The sequence below is a fragment of the Lissotriton helveticus genome, chromosome 2_2 (genome assembly GCF_964261635.1).
Source record: "Lissotriton helveticus chromosome 2_2, aLisHel1.1, whole genome shotgun sequence".
NCBI classification, from domain to species: Eukaryota; Metazoa; Chordata; class Amphibia; order Caudata; family Salamandridae; genus Lissotriton; species Lissotriton helveticus.
The window spans coordinates 360,766,979-360,790,122 of record NC_136060.1 but is presented as its reverse complement, the minus strand read 5'-3'; the positions used below and the strand labels follow the sequence as shown (position 1 = coordinate 360,790,122).

The 23,144-nt window shown below is 40.6% G+C and overlaps 2 pseudogenes; both read left to right on the top strand.

Annotated features, from left to right (window-relative positions):
• Positions 1-4,179: 4,179 nt before the first annotated feature.
• Positions 4,180-7,905, top strand: LOC144821838 (uncharacterized; annotated as a pseudogene).
• A 7,887-nt stretch (positions 7,906-15,792) lies between these two features.
• LOC144821668 (uncharacterized) lies at positions 15,793-19,783 on the top strand (annotated as a pseudogene).
• Positions 19,784-23,144: the final 3,361 nt, after the last annotated feature.

The following is a 23,144-nucleotide window of genomic DNA, read 5'->3' as shown; positions in this document are numbered from 1 at the left end:
CTTGTGCCCACCGAGGACGGACCTGCTGCTTGTTTTTCTGCTTGAACCCGGGACTTCCACAATGACTCAAAGGGTTAGTTAGCTGACCTCCTGATCATAGCCTCAGGGACAGAAAAGGCTAAAAATATTTTTAACCCACACATGGACCCAGCCTGAGTGAACCCTGATCCTCTTTGTAGTGACCCTCCAGGTGGTGCCCTTCCAGTCTTGTGTCCTAGAAGTTGTGTTAAAGGTTCCCCTCAGAAATGTTTTTAGCCAAAAAGTGCTCTGAGAAACGAAGAAACACTGACCTACCTGCTCGCCAATATGCTCAAGGTGCATCACCTGTCAGCTGACTTTGAAGAAGCTAACACTACTTTCTTCTTCACAGCAGCAAATACTGTTCAGCTGCTCCTCGCAGAAGGGGTATGCAGCCTTGTGGAGCTCTCATCACTTATAGCCTGCAGGTACGTCCCTCTAGAAACTTTCGACTTTCATAAAAGAGACTAAGTCTAAGCATAGAAATCATTACCACAAATTTACCCAGTAGCTCCCCGACTACTGCCTTGCCCCACTGACCTTTATCTTCTCAAACATTTTTCTTCAAATGTCCTCTAAATTGAAGGGTAAGCAGAGACTGGGCCCAACCCACTTCGCATATTTAAACCACTCCCTACCACAGAAAGCTATAACTTTCTACTTTGCCCCAGTTTTGTAGGACTAGATTTCCACCATTGGCACTTTGATCATTTACGTGCTATTTTTCACTTCAGAACTCCTATTGTAATGATTAGATTTTTGTTGTGTTGGTGTCATAATACATAAACGTTTACTCCATTTTTCTAAATTGCATTGTGTTTTCACCTTTTTACTGTTTGAGTGCTGCATAAATATTTTACACATTGCCTCTAAGTTATGCCGGACTGCTTTTGTGCCAAGCTACCAGAGGGTTAAACAGGGGGGTTAATTTAGTTATTTTTTGTGGTTCACCGTCACAAGGGTTGTGGCTGTTGCTTGAGAAGGGCACAGTACCCGTCAACTAACAGCTCCATTTCTCAAAGTGGCAATGGAAGGTCTTCAAGTAATCTGAAGTGAGCTAATGTGTTATGCCAGAACAACTCAATCAGGCTCAAGTAGTATGATTTATTATTTCGGACTATTACACTTACTCAATAAATCCGCTGTCCACAACTGTCCTCTTCTTTATTTAATATTTGCTACAACTTTCTACACTGCCTTTAATGTTTGTGAGATCTAAGTTTAAGCATTTTTTTTGTTTTTAGGTTTGCTTTCTTTAACATTTGACGAGAGGAAGGTAAAAATATGCATAACAGTCTTAAGATGCTCGCCATGTCATCTGTAAACATCAGGTGTGACTGTGGCCCATTTCTTAAAGAAGCTGTACATGAGTGAGAAGCTGAGAGGGGTAATAAGAGAATAGAAGATGTCGATCTCCTGGAGGTGAGTTTCCATACCAGCACATGAACAATACTTTTGTCTTGAGCATCTACGAACTGCTCCTGGAAGTGAAATTGTGCAACAAATTATGCTACTGGTCTTAGTCATCAATAGCCATAGTAGATGAAATGTCTAGTTAAATACTTAGCTATAACCTGCAGGACAAGAGATAATGCCCACAGTTAAGATATGTTTTTTTTATTAGCAGAAAGTTTATCCAATCATTCTAAATAGCTCCAGGTTGACAGGTGAATCAAAATCAGATCAGCAGACTAACGTGCCTTAAAAACTATCCAAATTTGAATAATTTAGGATTAACGAAACGCTCTATGTGAGAGCAATTTCCCTGGATCCTGGGTCAGTTGGTGTTTACTGGGATTATCTGTAGTTAGTTCTTGCATTTACCATTGGCATGCTCTTGCCTGAAGTACGACTACACGCCATTTGGATATAGAAATGTCTATATATGTACACTGCTCTCTTCAGAGGTACCCAGGCCTAGCCTAGCTGTCAGGTTTACACCAGGAGATGGCAGTAGAGTTTGAATTGAGATAAAGTTTGACACAGTGGTCATACTAAACTAATTCAATGTCCATGCAGAACTGAAATGAATAGTTCTTCATTTACATTAAGTGAATGTAACAATGCAAAACATAGAAGGCCCTAGGATTTTCAGCTTCAGAAGTATCTCCTCGAACATATTTGTTGTCACTATTCAATAATGAGCAACGATCAATATAACATGGGGTACTATTGTATAATGCTATTGCATGATCTGCATATTTTGCAAATCTGTAATCAATGTAACCTTGTTGACTTTTGAATCTGGGCACAGCTTCTCAACGACTAAAGTTTATAGCCACAATGTTACAAATGTGTGATATGTCCACTATTTAACCTATTTTATTAGCAGCCAAGGATGCAGTAGGGAAACAAACACTTGGCAATAGCCTGCTGGCTGAAAACTACAACTGCTTCACACCAGACTCTGTTCTTCAATTCTTCAAAGATCCTGACATTCCGGCCTAAATCTTCTCCTTCAAGGTCATGTTCTCTTCAATAGTCTCAAAGAGATTGACTAATAGTAATTTTCTAGTTGCCTAGACTGGGAAACCTTCAAGTCTTCTTTCTGATTAAGCATCTCTCACTCCTAGTACTGCAAAGCTTTTTTAGACATTTTGATGAATGACAAGAAATAGTTTATAGGGTGGGCACTTAATTAGTTTAAAAGGCAGTGGGCAGAGTAACTGCCATTCAGAAGATGTAATGTGTTAAAAATTCATAACACTGGCTAGTCTATGCTGGCCACATCTTCCCAGGCATTTGCAAGAAGGACACGAGGAGCTTGGCAATAGATGATCAACTCAGCGTGGATTAAAAACAAAGGACGAGGCAACAGAAGGCTGCAATGAGGTGCATTGGGGAGAAACCTCTAAAACATCCCAAGCAAGGTAGCATGAGATTCGGCAGAGACTGATGCAGAACTGAAAATAATGTCATACTGGGTTTTGGTCAATTGTTATCTCTTACACAGCTGTGGTGAGACAGGATATCTATGTGGATTCCCTAATCCATCAGTGATGAGCTATGGGTCTTTTGGAAGAAAGCTACGATAAGGATTTCATGTCCACCAGGGCATCCTGGAAGGGGATGTCATTTGTGCTGTAATTTTCAGTTCGTTATACAGAACAGCATATGGTGACATGACATAGAACAAATACACACATATACAACTGTAAAAGACAACACCAACACTGCAACTTTAATTTGCTACCCTGTATTATACATATATATCCTGCGGTTTACAAGTACAAAATAAAATTTACATAAGTACTTCTCAATTCAGTTCTATAATATTGTAAAGCATAACTTAAAACGTATACGGTCCCAAAGGAGAGACCTATTGGCTATGCCAATGCTTGTTTACACAGCAAACAGCATCAGAAGTCTTTTCCCGTAGTCCTGTAGGGCTCACAGTGGTCTCTTTCTACTCTTAGAAGCATGTGATAGAATGGATGAGATGGGGCATGGTTTATGCTGTGCACAGCTGTATTGCGCTACCAAGCACCACCAATTTCATTGCTTTCTGCATCCAGGCAATGAGTCAGATTGGTAAAGCACCTTCACTCCGAATCCGTGACCCTGCATGCTGTCTCAACGCGGTTGTTAAAACAACCTCGTTGTGACAATGCGTACCATTACTCCGCAAGTCGTTACAACGACTTGTGGAGGGGGGGAGAAGATGTTGGATTTAAAATCCAACATCTTTCCTAAAGTCCGCACAGACTGGAGTTGGAATAGTACATTTTACTATTCCAACATCCCGCGCCCCCCCTCCGCAAGTCGTTGAAATGACTTGCGGAATAATGGTATGCATTGCTACGACCGCGTTGTGACAGAAGGCGGAATAATTACATACAGAGTGAAGAGGCATATTCAGACAGATTTCTGCAGCTCCATAGGGATCTGCCTACCATTATATCATATGAATTGTAATCACTTTAGCACATACTGGATTATCATACAATTTCCTCAATGGCCTTCATTGGATGCTTAAAAACTTCTATGTAGTAAAAAATCTACGCATATTAGATGTAAATTGCACCAGGTCAGTGTACTTTTTGGGACTCTTTTCTCAAATAAATAATCTGTGAATCAGTTTGATATGCTTTGTATTATACCTCTGAAACTTAAACTAGACACAAACTAATTCCTGATTTTTATATCTAGCAGGACAGAATCATGGTTTCATTCAACGTCCTATTTTTCACTTGCGATCGCTCTGTGTGTGTAAGAAAAGATGGTGACTTTCTGCTTTTGGACAATCCCGGTGAAGTTCTTTGTAAATGGCTGGTCGAAAATATTGATGAAACTGGTCGGCCAATCACTGAAGAGAGAGATTTTAAAGGTATGATTTTTTTCCAATCATCTGGTAAGCACAATAAGTAAAGCTTTATATTTAAGTTTGCAACTGCAGGATAATGGAACAAATTACCAACCTGGTTCAGTAAAAACCTACATTTGAGAATAAATTAATCCAATAATGGTCAGTAAAAATGAACATGCATGTCCTCACATATTCCAGGAACAAATGTAACACTTATGAAAAGGGCTGAAACGTTTAGCTTGTGGCACTACTATAAGGCAGCCATTTGTGGATAAACTATTTTATGTAAGAAACTTTTTTCAGGAGGTTAAAGTTCAGGCTTACAATATGTACTGTCTCATAAGGAAAATTACTTTGTTATGGATAGATTGTACATTTGTCCTTTAATATCAATACCTGTTGATTTATATTTTCTGGCTAGTGTGCAAAGATATATTGTAAGTGATCAATGTGTTATCTCTGTTTTGAAGTTTATATAAAAATTCTTTTTCTCAATTTTTTAGTGAAGAAACAGTGTCTTGCGATTAAAAATATTTTTGAAGACTTAATTGCAAGCTATTCTGGAACAACAGAGGGTCTAAAACAGGTGTTACTTCAAAGGGCACAGGAGGAAAAGCAGTTGATAATGGACTGTAGCCATCGGGGAAGCGCTGGAAAACTTAAGAGGGTGTTACGTGAACTCCAAGAGGAAGAAATTGCAGAGAAAAGATGCAAGGACAAAAAAGTCAAGCAGTGTGGGCTGAATTATATACGAGTTGGTAACCAAGCTCGTGCAGAAAGCACAGCTTCTCAGCCTGGTGATGCGAGTTCACGTATGAATTTGCAGAAACTTGAAAACCTGGCCCTTTAGCAGGGATGGCTAGTGTGCTTCAGACAAAATCCACAAGTAAAAATGATGCAGTAGAACGTGAAAATGAACTTGTTTTGGAGTCCCCGCTTAAATCCAAATATCATGGACAAAAACATGCCTCATTTTCTTCACGTCACAAGTTAATACGGAAAAAACTATTTCTTGCACAAGAGCTGGCTGTTTAGAGCAATCCAGTAACGCCTACTAGACCCTGCAAACAAGATCCCAAATTTATGGTACCCTCGGCACCACATATTTTTACAACACAAGGTTTTGTAGCTCACGGGTCACAGTCACACAGCGTGGCCTACAGTGACTTTTCATCTGCAGTAACTCCTGTGGGTGTGAACCGTACCCCTTGCCATGATGAACCGTTTGCAAGCAACGAAAGCTGCCATTATACACATGTGCATACTGTTAAGCCTGTATGCCAGCCTTTTTTCCTTTGGTGAACGTAACATGCCTTTTGGTGCCAAAACCACAAAATCTACATGTTATCTCTGCAAAAAGCATGGATACTTATTAAAACATAGAATTGATATGGTGTATTCATTCCCTCAACAATAAGGCACATATACCTACCTGTTGAAATATGAATAAACAAATGGAAACCTGTTTGACATTATCAGTATAAATGAGGGCCTAATGGTTTCGTTTCTTTTTCCCCCCTCAGGACAATGAAGAATCATTTCATTTGATGACGGAGGAAAGTCCATCATTCAACACTGGGATAATGTACTTTTTTTTTTAGGTACCTACGAAATTGCATTTCCACTTGTATGGCCTAATTACGATTTGCTTTCTCTCTAAGGAAATGGTATATAACTCCTTGGATATAATTAATCAAAATGAAAGTTATCCTGTTGGCCCTGGTTCCTGTGAGGAGTGTGTACGGTTACTAGCTGAAAACGAACACTTAAAAGGTGCATGCTTGATATTCTACCTTTCCAAGTAAACTGTAACAAATTCCCATTAATAATCCTTTTTTCCACCAAAACACATGCATTGCCAAAAGTATGCTTGTTATGTGAATATTGTATTTATCTGCTGCCTTTAACAACTGTATTTATTTGATTATAGCACAGTTGCAAGGCACTTGCAATAGGGAGTTGGCTTTAGAGTATTTGCAAGCTGCCATGTCTGCTTTGAAAAACTCAAGTAACTTAACAGATACAGCAGCATCAAAAATATGCAGTCAATCCTTCACTGTACAAAAGGTACTTGTTTTCTTTGCCACTCTTTAGCACAGTTAAAGTTTATATAGGACAAACATTGTAGATTTCCTGCATGACGACTTTGAAATCTTTCTGCATGCAATGTTTTGAAATATGGCTGGTTTATACTCCTGGAGCAAACCTAGCAAATATTACATTGGTAGCCGTGTATAGATGCCAAATCAAAAAACCACTATCTTCCTATATATATATATATTTTAGAATGTATCCTAACATGATGTCAAATAGTTAATAATTGTGTTATTTTGCAGACTGATATGCAGCAGTTGGTGAAGGACTCAAATGATCCTTCACAGTTCAAAGATGTTCTTGTTCCAAAGAGAAAATTGCACACTCTCTTGGAGGAAGCCAAGGCAGCTCGGGACAGTGCAGGTTTTCTTCTCAATGGTATCAGCTAAATACTTTTTTCTCCAAAAGAACTTGCATCTGCAAAAGGTGTAAAGAAGGCTCGTGCATTATTTGGTAAGATATTATAAATGTTCAAATTAACATTCAACCGATCTTGGATTGTGAAAATTCCTTATTATACTTTGTTTTAAAGCTTTGCATATGTGGTCTTGTATCATATAATTGTACGATGACTCCATCATTACTCAACAGATGTCTGCAAGACGAACAATGGGGGAGGCTTACATTTATTAACAATTTGTGCTGAGTTTGTGCTACAAATGGCATGTAAATCTGGCACAAAGCCTTGAGTTGGGATTTTATTTCAAAATCTGGAAGTCCAAGTGAGGGGCTCAAACTGGATGAATGCATGATAGCAAACTGAACTTCTACAATACTGTGTTTGCAGCTTTTATTTAGACTTGTTCAACTCTCCTAACAATTAGATCAGTTGGTCCTGTTCCTAGCTCTTGGTTGTAAGCTCCAATTTTGATTCCGGTTCACTAAGCTAGTTTCTTCGACTGTTTTAAAAAATGCTACTTGGGGCTATAACGGTCATTAGGGACCAGGGGCTAAACAACAGTTGTGTGGTGGCGCTTTGTTTTAAATTTCTGTTGTCAGTCACGTTTGCTCTTTTATAATTCTCACATTTAGTGCAGACTCCAACAGATTTCCTGAATCCAGAACTTGCTGCTTCACTCTTAAGTTCATAAACAAACTTTTTCTTTCTTCACAATGTGCCCCCTCTTCTTCAATGCCTTGCTCTCACCTGTGCCTCTTTGACCAAGTCCACTTAATGTTTCACGTATGAACCCTTGTAACCCTAACCATATCTCATCTGGCACTCTTTATGAAATAATGAAACTGAAACTTTTGAAAGGCGGCCCAGCCATATTAAAATCCAAAAATAGTGGTGGTAACATGATACTGATGTATGTTATTTGGTTTTTACAGAGTTTATGAAGTCTGTGTGCAGGACCAACGGCTGGCCATCACTGGACAACAGAAGTATGAGAAGGAAGCTGGCTATAAAGATTTGCAATGCTAGGAGAGGACTAAAGAAAACTCAGAATCTAGAATCAAACAACAAAGTTGCTGGTTTTCGTTAAGCCATTTGTCCTGGTTGAAATAGTTTGGCCTTGTTTCCCTCCTTTTTTTCCTGGAATTTTTTTTCTGGATTTTTTCTCATGTTTGGTATGCTGGCCTCTATGGGGCCAAGTATGTGCTTTTGATAAATACAATTACATGTTGGCACATACTATTTGAACATTTTTCCTTTAAGTGCAGTTTTGTTTAGTCTTTTGCCACTGGTCACCATGGCAAACAGCTTCAGATAATGCTCTGTACCTCAAAATAAGGCAAGTCCCAGTGAGTCAGGAGTATGGGAGTAGCAGCACACTTTGTTAAGCTTATCTGAATGCAAAGTAGAACATTGTTGCAGACCACTTCTTTTATATGAAAGTGCTTGTGGTATTTCTGAAGCACAAACCTAGCAAAAAATAGCATTTCTCAGATTTATTTTATACAGGTATCTACCTCTCACTGTAAAATTTAAAAAGTACTCTTTCCAAAGCAGGAGAAAATTAATAAAATTATTAGGACCAGATTTAGAGAATGTTTGTGTTTGGTTTGCTTAAGTTTTATAACACAGACGTGAATCAAAATCCTTTTCAGGATTTTCAAATCCCAGCTAATTAGTATTTGGTACAACACTCTTCCGAAATAGGAAAGGTTGCACATTTGTCTAGACTTAGTATTCTTTTGGTACCATTACAAAAACTAGGCTAAACTCTCAGACAACATTGCATTATAGTGCAGTGGTGCTAGAGAGAGGGATAGCCTTGACACTTCTCAGCTCTCTCCCTGTTATGCAACACAGCCAACTAGGTTGCTGCACTGCGTTCAGTGACAGTTTTGTAAATCTGGGCCTTACTTTAGTAGAACTCGTGGCATTACAAACAATTCTTGGTGTAGTGTAAATATGGTATATTACATCCAAGTGGCCTGTTTTCAACAGGAAAGTACATCTAAGAGGTGGTCCAACAAATGTTTTCCTACCAGCAAATCGATAGTCCTAAACTACTAGTGGGACCCTGCAAGGGAATACTGGCAGTCGGCTAACATGCTAATAACATGGGATTGTCAAGGTGTAATCCACCAGTAATGATTTATTAGTGATCCACAATCATTTTAAAATTCTTATGCAGTCATGATTTAGTAATCCACACTCATTCTGTAGTTGTCCTTAAATAATCCTGAGTAATCCAGGCTCATTTTAGAGCTGTCATAAAATCATCCTAGAGTAATCTATACTCATACTGAAAATATCATCGGGCAATTCTAAAGTAATCATCAGCCATCCTGAAGCGGTCATAGGATCATCCAAGAATAATCCACACTCATCCTGAAATTGTCACGGGCTCTTTCCAGAGTAATAAACTTCCATCCTGAAGCGGTTATAGGATCATTCAGGAATAATAGACAGTCATCCTGAAACAGTTGTAGAATCATCCTAAAGTAATCTGCACGTCATCCTTAAATTATCTAGAACCCTTCCTGGAATAATTCTCACTCATTCTGAAGTTGTCAATTAGTATTCGTGGAGTTGTAAAAGGTAATCACTCCCTGCCAGTGGAAGTCATCAGAACACCATCCTAGAATAGTTTTTGTGATTACAGTAAGAGTCATCCGATTTAAATATTTTACCCTGTGGGCATACTTCAGGATGGTCTGGGATGACGTCCCCAGTTAATTACAGGAATAGCTCAGCTGAAGTCATCAGATGGCTTCAGGATGGCTCCAGGATGATCTTCCTTTTTGACCAGGGTACCCATAAAGGTGCTCCGGAACCAGGCGGGCATGCAGTGGGTGTCGCACTGGATCCAGCGGCCCAAAAATGGTGGTTACGAACCAGAGCACACTTCCATAGTGTGGTGCTCTGAGTCAGCTGTAGGCTGAGTCAACGCATTGAGGCCGTAGACTTTCAGGAAGGCCTTCCGCTTCCTCGCTAAGGCCGGCCACGCCCACCCTGATGTCGAGGGAGCCACTGTAAAAGTCACGGTGGGCGTACCCGGCCTTAGCCGAGGAAGCTGAAGGCCTGCTGAGAACCTGAAATGCCTTTGGTGCCCTGCAACATCAGGGAAATCACTGCAAGGGATGCCTCTTCTTCGAGGGTTATTTTGCAAACAGAGGCGCGCGTTAGTCCATGGTGGCTGCTGCTAACCAGGGCCCAAAATAAGGGCTGTAACATCTGCAGTGTTTGTGAGGTACCGGAGGAGTGTGGGGTGCATGGCTTCACAGCGGAGGCAAAGTGCCCAATGCAGGGATTCCCAAGAGGAAACTGTTGGGCCCCTTCAGCCAGGGGCAGTGTAAGCAGAGCCCCTGGCTGTAAATAAAAAAAGTGAAGGCCTGTACACATCCAAGCAGGGACAGGGAGAGCACTTCTCACACTGTAGCTCGCCCTCTCCCTACACTCATAAGCCAGATGCTACCTTTCAAGGGGCTCAGGCTTGCTTATTTAATTTGAAACCAACTGCTGCCACAATCATTGTTTCCCAGTTTCCAGGCAAAACTATAAATAAAATAGATACATTTAAAAAAACTGTCCAGATAACTCCTGAGATTAATGATCTTTCTGGAGAGAGACAAGTATTTTGTCTAGTGGCTACTTTGACTGATCATTAAATACCACAGAGGTTTAATATGCATGCTGCAAAGAATGTGCACGAGGCAGCCCCAAAAGTGCATTTAGTGTAAAGTGGGTACGTGGTGGGGTTACTGGTTTCAGACATCAGCTTGTTACATGACAGAGCTGAGGTTGTTAAATGGAGGCTGAAAACAAAACGCATACTGCTTAGTGTAAACCGAGCATAAATTAACATGGTACAATGATGGTCATGCAGGGTAGAAATCATAGTTTATTATTAAAAAATAACAACAACATAGTACAGTTTTCAATTGTGACTTTATGCTTCTCCAAACTTTAACTAGGTTGTGTACCAGTAGGTCTGACAGGTTGTTCCTACATCTCACAGGTCTATGTTAAATTTCCTATACGCTGATTTACGCATGTCACGTGAGGATGATTGTCTCTATGTAATATGTTTTTACATTTTCTAAGGTGAACATAACAAGCAGTAATGCTATGTTTGAGAGTTAGTTTTAAAACAGCCTCATGTTGGATCTACCCCTCTGGATCTCCAGGAAATAACTATCAGCGAGGAAGATCTGCTTAGCTTTCAGCAAGGTATAGGTATTTAGAGTTCTATAGTTCTGAGTAGGTTTTGTACAATGGTGTCTCAGAAACTCTGCTTTTCTAACTGTAATCCTGTGTATCTATGATTTGACAGGTTATGATGACACCGAAGTACAACTAGCAGTTGACGCTCTACAGCAATTCTGGGAGGGTCAAGATGCGGCACATAACACGCAAAACAAGCCGGCACTTACAGGTAAATAAAAAAGGACTAGACTCTAAAAACTGTCTAAGTCTTATGCTGTGCTAGTCTAAAAACCATAGTGGTGAACTGTAGGAGGGCTTCTCAGAAGGGACTGCTAAGGCTTGGCTTATACAGTAAATGTGACTTTTTTGCAGGTCCCATGGAGGCATGCAAGGTCGGCGGGGATGTGCAGAAGGCAGCTCAGCGAGCCAAAAAAGGGCCACTCAAAAGGAATGCTTTAGCATCTAAAGAGGGATCTCTGATGAAAAAGGAGCAGTGAAAGGACCTCTAACAGGTGTGTTTTTAGGTCGAGCATGAGCCAGCCCGCAAGCACTGCTCTGCCAAGAGCTGTGGTAGTTCAGTACTAAGAGAAGCTTCACCCACTCCCCAGCCCTTATTTTCATTGGCTTGTATGTTTGTCCTTTGTAAATGCTGTCTTCTGATTTATTTTGAGGCTTCTTAGTCCCTCCTTAGTACAGCCATGTCGTCATGTGTATCCTTCCATGGTTACTGGCTCCTTTACTTGTTTGTTACACGGAGCATGTACTATTTCGTTTAAGCCGCTGCTTTTTCCAGCTGGCAGCCTTGCCGCCTGGTCCTGGGACCTGCCGGAGATCTTCCGGGTGGCGCGGCTCTCTTGAAGTCCAAGGGTGCGCTGTAGGGCCTGAGGCCCAGGGAGCAGCCGGAGCCAGCCGCAGGAGACAGACCAGGTAAATGTGCTTGTTTTCTTTCTTAGCAATCAAGCCCCGGTGAGGGTCGCATTCCTTTATCTCTCTTGTTTTTTTAACCAGCGCCACCACACCTTCCATTTCTTATTTGCGTGTTTTACTAACTCTTTTAAATATGCTCTGTGACCCCCACCCCCGCACGCATGCTGGACTTCATGGTTCATGAAGTGGACATTGTGTTGGTTAAAGAAATATGTGGACACTTCCTCCTTGTGCCATTGTTTCCCCCTCACTCCCCCCCCATAGATGCCACAGGAAGGGATATCAACAGATTTTACCAGACTGACTGGAAAGGCTGGAAGCAGCATACATTCTTAAGTGAAAATGAGTGACCATCACATAGTCTGAGCCTGTATCAGTGTTGGATTCCTGCACTGCCGACCAGTTTGAGTGCGTGAAGTAAACCATGTTGCTCCTGCTCACATTTAACGGTCTTCCCTCTCCGTAAGTAGTCCTCTATAAATGTGTATCTCCCATCCTGGTGCCGAATCCTACCATGCATGTACGTCTTTATGGTGAGCAGGAAATGCACATAGGATCTAGGGTCATCTCCCGCTTGCACCTTTACTCGGCTGGCTCCACTCACCCCCCCAATGCTTGTTGTTTGAAGGCTGAGCGCATTTTAACATGTTTTAATTTATTTGATGTGTTCCTCTACTCTTGCACTCCTTCCTCCACCTCACTTCACTTCACTTGTTTAAGCTGTCTTGGTGTTGACAGTTTGACAATTTCTGGAGAAGTGCCCCATTTGTCACACTTCCTGAATTCTTTGCCTATTACTGGATGGCTTGTGTGTGTTGCAACAGGTTTGTCTAGTCCACATTGCTAAATATTTATTTTTGTATATCTGTTTTAGTCTCTATTTAAGCTGTTGATTCTTATCTCGGTACTCTTCATTTCTGCAAGTTAGATTTGCTTCCATGGCAGGTTATTCTGGTTCCTTCTGGATCTTTACATTTTTGTGGAATATTCCTCTCCTCTAATGAGAACTATTGCTTTTTGCATTCACAGTAAAATCATCAGTCTTGCTTGAGATTTGGCACACACTGCAGTGCATTGCTATGTGATCATTTTTGCCAGCGTCTTGAAACATGCATGTAGTACCCACCTTTCTTTGAGTAGTAGCCCATGTTTCTTCGGATTCCCCAGTCTTTGGTAGCTAAAGGGGAACTAGTCTTTCCATGATGCAAATCAGGGTTGAACAAATCTATAGGGCAAGCGGGCAGTTCCCTACAGGCTGGCCTGACAGGTCAGTGTATGGGCTGTTTGTTGGGCTGTTTGTTGGCCTGTTTTATTGTCTGCAAGGCCGGTTTTATTTTTGATTTCCTTACTATTAAAACAAACAGCTCATCCATGCAGTCTGCGGTACCTTGCCAAACACACAGTGTGTCTTTGTATGTTCAAAACTGCCCCAGTTTGTAAACCTGGGCCACCTATTTAGCTATCTAGGGCCAGATGTAGGTAGCCTAATACCGGTCGGTAACCGCCGCAATTCAGTAATTTCGGCGTTACCGACCGGTATATTGTAAATGAGATGTAGAAGTAAAAAATCTACCTATTCGGAAAATATGAGTCGGTATTTTTCCGAATCGATATTTAGCTAATCCTTAGTTACCGAATTCTTATTTACTGAATCGGCTCCAAGGTGGATTCAACCAGCTCCTCAAGGTCTTTCAGTCTTGGTGATCTGTTTTTACCTCCACCTGTGGCTGAAGCGTCTTTTTTCTGTGCGGCAAGGTTTTTCTTTGTGATGATCCGCAGATCGTACCATCTTTTTGTGAGGTTATCTATGTCCCTGTGGGTGACCCCCAATGGCATTTACCTTGGACTGGATGTCAAGCCAGGTGGTTCGTTTCACAGACTCTGCAACATGCAGTGACTGTTTTCCAAAAATGTGGGTGTGGTGTTTAACCACCTCCTCAACCAGGACCTGCAGTTCTGCTAGGCTGAACTTGATTTTCCTCCTGCGCTCAGCTGCATCCTTCTGGTCATCCTGGGTCTCCATTCTGCTACTCAGGTATACTCTGGGAAGCCTGCTCCTCTGTATTTCATCCTGTTCTCAAAGCAGTTCAGTTTCTCTGCACCTGCATGGGTGTGGCCACTCCCAGGTCCTGGGGAGGGATGGTTGCCTCTGTGGCTTTGTTGTGGGGTGTGGTGGGTGTTCCTGATTGGTTCACAGGCTCACATGAGGTATTTTTGTAATTACCGAATCGGCATTTACCGAATCGGTAAATACCAATTCGGTAAATCCCATTCATTCCTATGGGCCAGGAGGCCCATAGGAATGAATGGGTATTACAGATTCGGTATTTACCGATTTGGAAAATACTGATTCGGTAAATACCGATTACATATTCCGAGTGTTACCGAATCGGTACATTTTATCGATTATTTTCCTACATCCCGTTTTCCGATTCTGAAATACCGATTCGGTATGAGTCGGTATTTAAGATTCTGAAAACTTATTTTACCTACATCTGGCCCTTAGTTCTCTGTTGAGGGACACTTTTACTTTGGGGCCCGGGCCTGTTTTTTGTCTGACCCTGATAAAAATCATAGGTACATCAAAATGCATTATAATGTGTTTTTCCAATTCAACTCAAACTTTTAAATCTACTTTCTCCATTATAAATCTGTTCAAATAGCCTCCTTCTTCCAGCTCCACTGCAGTTGAATAGTAATGCCTTAGTTCTGGCCTCCGTGTAAAATGTGCCATCAATGGCACCAAATGCATCTCAAACGTTTTCACCCACTGAAGCTGCTTTTTGTTTGGGGCGCCTGGAGATTTCAAAATCTTGTAGGGGGGACTGACACATTAATTAACACTGCCTAACCATTCGTATGGCAGTATAATTATTTTAATACACTTTGTTTACTGTAACAACTCTCACTTCCGTCATTAGGCTGAGTAGTTCAGAAAACATATGTTGACCGTTTGTCCCAAATCAGTGCTTTTCCAGTAATACCCATGTTCGGTGTAGACCTATTTTAATGTATACTTTGCACAGTTAAGCACAGCAGGCACCACCTGGAGTGGGTGTCGAAATGCAGCACACACCCAGTGTGGCAGACTTCTGTCATGCTGCTGCTATGGGGGAGAACTGATTTGTTCCACAGACTATCTAGTAACAGCGGTGGTCAGGCGGTTCCACAGACTATCTAGTAACAGTGGTGGTCAAGCGGTACATCAGTGCAAGTACCCTGAGGGACAGCTGGGCCACAGATGTGATCTTCAGGACCCACACCACTCTCAAAACAAAGACTTTTGTTGCTGTTGGCCAACTCGCTGCACTGTTCCTCCTTGCTACGGGGAACTTGACAAACTTTACCCTCAGGACTAAGGTACAAAACACAAGTTTATTAATTGGACATCAGGAGCATGGAACATTGTTATGCCAAGATTTCAAACACCTGCCATACCAGTACCCATACTCACGTGTTCGGCATACAGGGAACAAACAAATGAATAGAAACACCAAATTACATAATCTGCTGGCTGTTAACTTTTCCGTCCCTCCATCTTTCGTGACCTCCTTACAGGAAACATTATACCATTATAACATTATATGATATGAATTGTAATCCCTTTATCACATACAGGATTATCATGCAATTTCCTCAATGGCCTTCATTGGTTGCTTAAAAACTTCTTTGTAGTAAAAAATCTACCCATATTAGATGTAAGTTGCACAAGGTCAGTGTACTTTTTAGGACTCTTTTCTCAACTTAAATAATCTGTGAATCAGTTTGATATGCTTTGTATTATACCTCTGAAACTTAAACCAGACACAAACTAATTCCTGATTTTTATATCTAGCAGGACAGAATCATGGTTTCATTCAACGTCCTATTTTTCACTTGCGATCGCTCTGTGTGTGTAAGAAATGATAGTGACTTTCTGCTTTTGGACAATCCCGGTGAAGTTCTTTGTAAATGGCTGGTCGAAAATATTGATGAAACTGGTCGGCCAATCACTGAAGAGAGAGATTTTAAAGCTATGATTCTTTTCCAATCATCTGGTAAGCACAATAAGTAAAGCTTTATATTTAAATTTGCAACTGCAGGATAATGGAACAAATTACCAACCTGGTTCAGTAAAAACCTACATTTGAGAATAAATGAATCCAATAATGGTCAGTAAAAATTAACATGCATCTCCTCACATATTCCAGGAACAAATGTAACACTTATTAAAAGGGCTGAAACGTTTAGCTTGTGGCACTACTATAAGGCAGCCATTTGTGGATAAACTATTTTATTTAAGAAACTTTTTTCAGGAGGTTAAAGTTCAAGCTTACAATGTGTACTGTCTCATAAGGAAAATTACTTTGTTATGGATAGATTGTACATTTGTCCTTTAATATCAATACCTGTTGATTTATATATTCTGGCTAGTGTGCAAAGATATATTGTAAGTGATCAATGTGTTATCTCTGTTTTGAAGTTTATATAAAAATTCTTTATCTTATTTTTTTAGTGAAGAAACAGTGTCTTGCGATTAAAAATATTTTTGAAGACTTAATTGCAAGCTATTCTGGAACAACAGAAGGTCTAAAACAGGTGCTACTTCAAGGGGGAACAGGAGGAAAAGCAGTTGATAATGGACTGTAGCCATCGGGGAAGCGCTGGAAAACTTAAGAGGGTGTTACGTGAACTCCAAAAGGAAGAAATTGCAGAGAAAAGACGCAAGGACAAAAAAGTCAAGCAGTGTGGGCTGGATTATATACGAGTTGGTAACCAAGCTCGTGCAGAAAGCACAGCTTCTCAGCCTGGTGATGCGAGTTCACGTATGAATTTGCAGAAACTTGAAAACCTGGCCCTTTTAGCAGGGATGGCTAGTGTGCTTCAGCCAAAATCCACAAGTAAAAATGATGCAGTAGAACGTGAAAATGAACTTGTCTTGGAGTCCCCGCTTAAATACAAATATCATGGACAAAAACATGCCTCATTTTCTCCACGTCACCAGTTAATACAGAAAAAACTATTTCCTGCACAAGAGCTGGCTGTTTAGAGCATTCCAGTAACGCCTACTAGACCCTGCAAACAAGATCCCAAATTTATGGTACCCTCGGCACCACATATTTTTACACCACAGGGTTTTGTAGCTCACGGGTCACAGTCACACTGCCTGGCCTACAGTGACTTTTCATCTGCAGTGACTCCTGTGGGTGTGAACCGTACGCCTTGCCATGATAACCCGTTTGCAAGCAACTAAAGCTTTGACCATAATGTAAGCAGAGATGAATGAGTGCTGCCATTATACACATGTGCATACTGTTAAGCCTGTATGCCGGCCTTTTTTCCTTTGGTTAACGTAACATGCCTTTTGGTGCCAAAACCACAACTTCTACATGTTATCTCTGCAAAAAGCATGGATACTTAATAAAACATAGAATTGATATGGTGTATTGAGTCCCTCAATATATATACATATACCTACCTGTTGAAATATGAATAAACAAATGGAAACCTGTTTGACATTATCAGTATAAATGAGGGCCTAATGGTTTCGTTTCTTTTTCCCCCCTCAGGACAATGAAGAATCATTTCATTTGATGACGGAGGAAAGTCCATCATTCAACACTGGGATAATGTTTTATTTTTTAAAGGTACCTACGAAATTGCATTTCCACTTGTATGGCCTAATTATGATTTGCTTTCTCTCTAAGGAAATGGTATATAACTCCTTGGATATAATTAATCAAAATGAAAGTTATCCTGTTGGCCCTGGTTCCTGTGAGGAGTGTGTACCGTTTCAAGCTGAAAACGAACACTTAAAAGGTGCATGCTTGATATTCTACCTTCCCAAGTAAACTAACAAATTCCCTTTAATAATCCTTTTTTCCACCAAAACACATGCATTGCCAAAATTATGCTTGTTATGTGAATATTGTATTTATCTGCTGCCTTTAACAACTGCATTTATTTGATTATAGCACAGTTGCAAGGCACTTGCAATAAGGAGTTGGCTTTAGAGTATTTGCAAGCTGCCATGTCTGCTTTGACCAACTCAAGGAACTTAACACATACAGCAGCATCAACGATATGCAGTCAATCCTTCAATGTACAAAAGGTACTTGTTGTCTTTGCCACTCTTTAGCACAGTTAAAGTTTATATAGGACAAACATTGTAGATTTCCTGCATGACGACTTTGAAATCTTTCTGCATGCAATGTTTTGAAATATGGCTGGTTTATACTCCTGGAGCAAACCTAGCTAATATTACATTGGTAGCCGTGTATAGATGCCAAATCAAAAAACCACTATCTTCCTATATATATATATATATATATATATATATATATATATATATATATATATTTTAGAATGCATCCTAACATGATGGCAAATAGTTAATAATTGTGTTTTTTTGCAGACTGATATGCAGCAGTTGGTGAAGGACTCAAATGATCCTTCACAGTTCAAAGATGTTCTTGTTCCAAAGAGAAAATTGCACACTCTCTTGGAGGAAGCCAAGGCAGCTCGGGACAGTGCAGGATTTCTTCTCAATGGTATCAGCGAAATACTTTTTTCTCCAAAAGAACTTGCATCTGCAAAAGATGTAAAGAAGGCTCGTGCTGGAACAGCTGTCCTTGATGAGAAGAAGGTTGATGCATTATTTGGTAAGATATTTCAAATGTTTAAATTAACATTCAACCGATCTTGGATTGTGAAAATTCATTATTATACTTTGTTTTAAAGCTTTGCATATGTGGTCTTGTATCATAATTGTACGATGACTCCATCATTACTCAACAGATGTCTGCAAGATGAACAATGGGGGTGGTTAAAATTTATTAACAATTTGTGCAGAGTTTGTGCTACAAATGGCATAAAAATCTGGCACAAAGCCTTGAGTTGGGATTTTATTTCTAAATCTGGAGGTCCAAGTGAGGGGCGCAAACTGGATGAATGCATGATAGCAAACTGAACTTCTACAATACTGTGTTTGCAGCTTTTATTTAGACTTGTTCAACTCTCCTAATAATTAGATTAGTTGGTCCTGTTACTAGCTCTTGGTTGTAAGCTCCAATTTTGATTTCGGTTCAATAAGCTAGTTTCTTTGACTGTTTTAAAAAATGCTACTTGGGGCTAAAACGGTCATTAGGGACCAGGGGCTAAACAACAGTTGTGTGGTGGCGCTTTGTGTTCAATTTCTGTTGTCAGTCACGTTTGCTCTTTTATAATTCTCACATTTAGTGCAGATTTTGAGCTACAGAAGAGTACCCATGCTCTGAGCCATGCCCACTCCTGCTGCCCTATGTTGTATCTGAAGTTTGTATGGGAACCCAGCCTTTTATCATCAGGCTTCCCATTGCACAAAAGTTAAGACATTTGTTTAAGGTGGACATTTCTGTCCTCTTCCTGAAACTCCAACAGATTTCCTGAATCCTGAACTTGCTGCTTCACTCTTAAGTTCATAAACAAACTTTTTCTTTCTTCACATTCTGCCCCCTCTTCATCAATGCCTTGCTCTCACCTCTGCTTCTTTGACCAAGTGCACTTAATGTTTCACGTATGAACCCTTGTAACCCTAACCATATCTCATCTGGCACTCTTTATGAAATAATTGAACTGAAACTTTTGAAAGGCAGCCCAGTCATATTAAAATCCAAAAATAGTGGTTGTAACATGATACTGATGTATGTTATTTTGTTTTTCCAGAGTTTATGAAGTCTGTGTGCAGGACCAATGGCTGGCCATCACTGGACAACAGAAGTATGAGAAGGAAGCTGGCTTTAAAGATTTGCAATGCTAGGAGAGGACTAAAGAAAACTCCAAATCTAGAATCAAACAACAAAGTTGCTGGTTTTCTTTAAGCCATTTGTTCTCTTTGAAATAGTCTGGCCTTTTTTCCCTTTTTTTTCCTGGAATTTTGTTTCTGGATTTTTTCTCATGTTTGGTATCCTGGCCTCTATGGGGCCAAATATGTGCTTTTGATAAATAAAATTACATGTTGACACATACTATTTGAACATTTTTCCTTTAAGCACTGTTTTGTTTAGTCTTTTGCCTCTGGTCACCACGGCAAACAGCTTCAGATAATGCTCTGTACCTCAAAATAAGGCAAGTCCCAGTGAGTCAGGAGTATGGTAGTAGCAGCACACTTTGTTAAGCTTATCTGAATGCAAAGTAGAACATTGTTGCAGACTACTTCTTTTATATGAAGGTGCTTTTGGTATTTCTGCAGCACAAACCTAGCAAAAAATAGCATTTCTCAGATTTATTTTATACAGGTATCTACCTCTCACTGTAGAATTTAAAAAGTACTCTTTCCAAAGCAGGAGAAAATTAATAAAATTATTAGGACCAGATTTAGAGAAATTTTGTGTTAGGTTTGCTAAAGTTTTAAAACACAGACCTGAATCAAAATCCTTTTCAGGATTTTCAAATCCCGGCTAATTAGTATTTGGTACAACACTCATCCGAAATAGGAAAGGTTGCACATTTGTCTAGACATAGTATTTTTTTGGTACCAGTACAAAAACTAGGCTAGACTCTCAGACAACATTGTATTATAGTGCAGTGGTGCTAGAGAGAGGGATAGCCTTGACACTTCTCAGCTCTCTCCCTGTTATGCAACACAGCCAACTAGGCTGCTGCACTGCGTTCAGTGACAGTTTTGTAAATCTGGGCCTCACTTTAGTAGAACTCATGGCATTACAAACAATTCTTGGTGTAGTGTAAATATGGCATATTACATCCAAGTGGCCTGTTTTCAACAGGAAAGTACATCTAAGAGGTGGTCCAACAAATGTTTTCCTACCAGCAAATCGATAGTCCTAAACTACTAGTGGGACCCTGCAAGGGAATACTGGCAGTCGGCTAACATGCTAATAACATGGGATTGTCAAGGTGTAATCCACCCGTAATGATTTATTAGTGATCCACAATCATTTGAAAGTTCTTATGCAGTCATGATTTAGTAATCCACACTCATTCTGTAGTTGTCCTTAAATAATCCTGAGTAATCCAAGCTCATTTTAGAGCTGCCATAAAATCATCCTAGAGTAATCTATATTCATACTGAAAATATCATTGGGCAATTCTTAAGTAATCAACAGCCATCCTGAAGCGGTCATAGGATCATCCAAGAATAATCCACACTCATCCTGAAATTGTCATGGGCTCATTCCAGAGTAATAAACTTCCATCCTGAAGCGGTTATAGGATCATTCAGGAATAATCGACAGTCATCCGGAAACAGTTGTAGAATCATCCTAAAGTAATCTGCACGTCATCCTTAAATTATCTAGAACCCATCCTGGAATAATTCTCACTCATTCTGACGTTGTCAATTAGTATTCGTGGAGTTGTAAATCACTCCCTGCCAGTGGAAGTCATCAGAACACCATCCAAGAATACTTTTTGTGATTACAGTAAGAGTCATCCGATTTAAATATTTTACCCTGTGGGCATACTTCAGGATGGTCTGGGATGACGTCCCCAGTAAATTACAGGAATAGCTCAGCTGAAGTCATCAGATGGCTTCAGGATGGCTCCAGGATGATCTTCCTCTTTGACCAGGGTACCCATGAAGGTGCTCTGGAACCAGGCGGGCATGCAGTGGGGGTCGCACTGGATCCAGCGGCCCAAAAATGGTGGTTACGAACCAGAGCACACTTCCATAGTGTTGTGCTCTGAGTCAGCTGTAGGCTGGGTCAACGCATTGAGGCCGTAGACTTTCAGGAAGGCCTTCCGCTTCCTCGCTAAGGCCGGCCACGCCCACCCTGATGTCGAGGGAGTCACTGTAGAAGTCACGGTGGGCTACCCGGCCTTAGCCGAGGAAGCTGAAGGCCTGCTGAGAACCTGAAATGCCTTCGGTGCCCTGCAACATCAGGGAAGTCACTGCAGGGGGTTATTTTGCAAACACAGGCGTGCGTTAGTCCATGGTGGCTGCTGCTAACCAGGGCACAAAATAAGGGCTGTAACATCTGCAGTGTTTGTGAGGAACCAGAGGAGTGTGGGGGTGCATGGCTTCACAGCGGAGGCAAAGTGCCCAATGCAGGGATTCCCAAGAGGAAACTGTTGGGCCCCTTATAGCCAGGGGCAGTGTAAGCAGAGCCCCTGGCTGTAAATAAGAAAAGTGAAGGCCTCTACACATCCAAGCAGGGACAGGGAGAGCACTTCTCATGCTGTAGCTCGCCCTCTCCCTACACTCATAAGCCGGATGCTACCCTTCAAGGGGCTCAGGCTTGCTTATTTAATTTTAAACCAACTGCTGCCACAATCATTGTTTCCCAGTTTCCAGGCAAAAATATAAATAAAATAGATACATTTAAAAAAACTGTCCAGATAACTCCTGAGATTAATGATTTTTCTGGAGAGAGACAAGTATTTTGTCTGGTGGCTACTTTGACTGATCATTAAATACCACAGAGGTTTAATATGCATGCTGCAAAGAATGTGCACGAGGCAGCCCCAAAAGTTCATTTAGTGTAAAGTGGGTATGTGGTGGGGTTACTGGTTTCAGACATCAGCTTTTTACATGCAGTTTATAAGTTAAAAGCCCTGACAGAGCTGAGGTTGTTAAATGGAGGCTGAAAACAAAAGGCATACTGCTTAGTGTAAACCGAGCATAAATTAACATGGTACAATGATGGTCATGCAGGGTAGAAATCATAGTTTATTATTAAAAAATAACAACAACATAGTACAGTTTTCAATTGTGACTTTATGCTTCTCCAAACTTTAACTAGGTTGTGTACCAGTAGGTCTGACAGGTTGTTCCTACATCTCACAGGTCTATGTTAAATTTCCTAAACGCTGATTTACGCATGTCACGTGAGGATGATTGTCTCTATGTAATATGTTTTTACATTTTCTAAGGTGAACATAACAAGCAGTAATGCTATGTTTGAGAGTTAGTTTTAAAACAGCCTCATGTTGGATCTACCCCTCTGGATCTCCAGGAAATAACTATCAGCGAGGAAGATCTGCTTAGCTTTCAGCAAGGTATAGGTATTTAGAGTTCTATAGTTCTGAGTAGGTTTTGTACAATGGTGTCTCAGAAACTCTGCTTTTCTAATTGTAATCCTGTGTATTTATGATTTGACAGGTTATGATGACACCGAAGTACAACTAGCAGTTGACGCTCTACAGCAATTCTGGGAGAGTCAAGATGCGGCACATAACACGCAAAACAAGCCGGCACTTTAATGTAAATAAAAAAGGACTAGA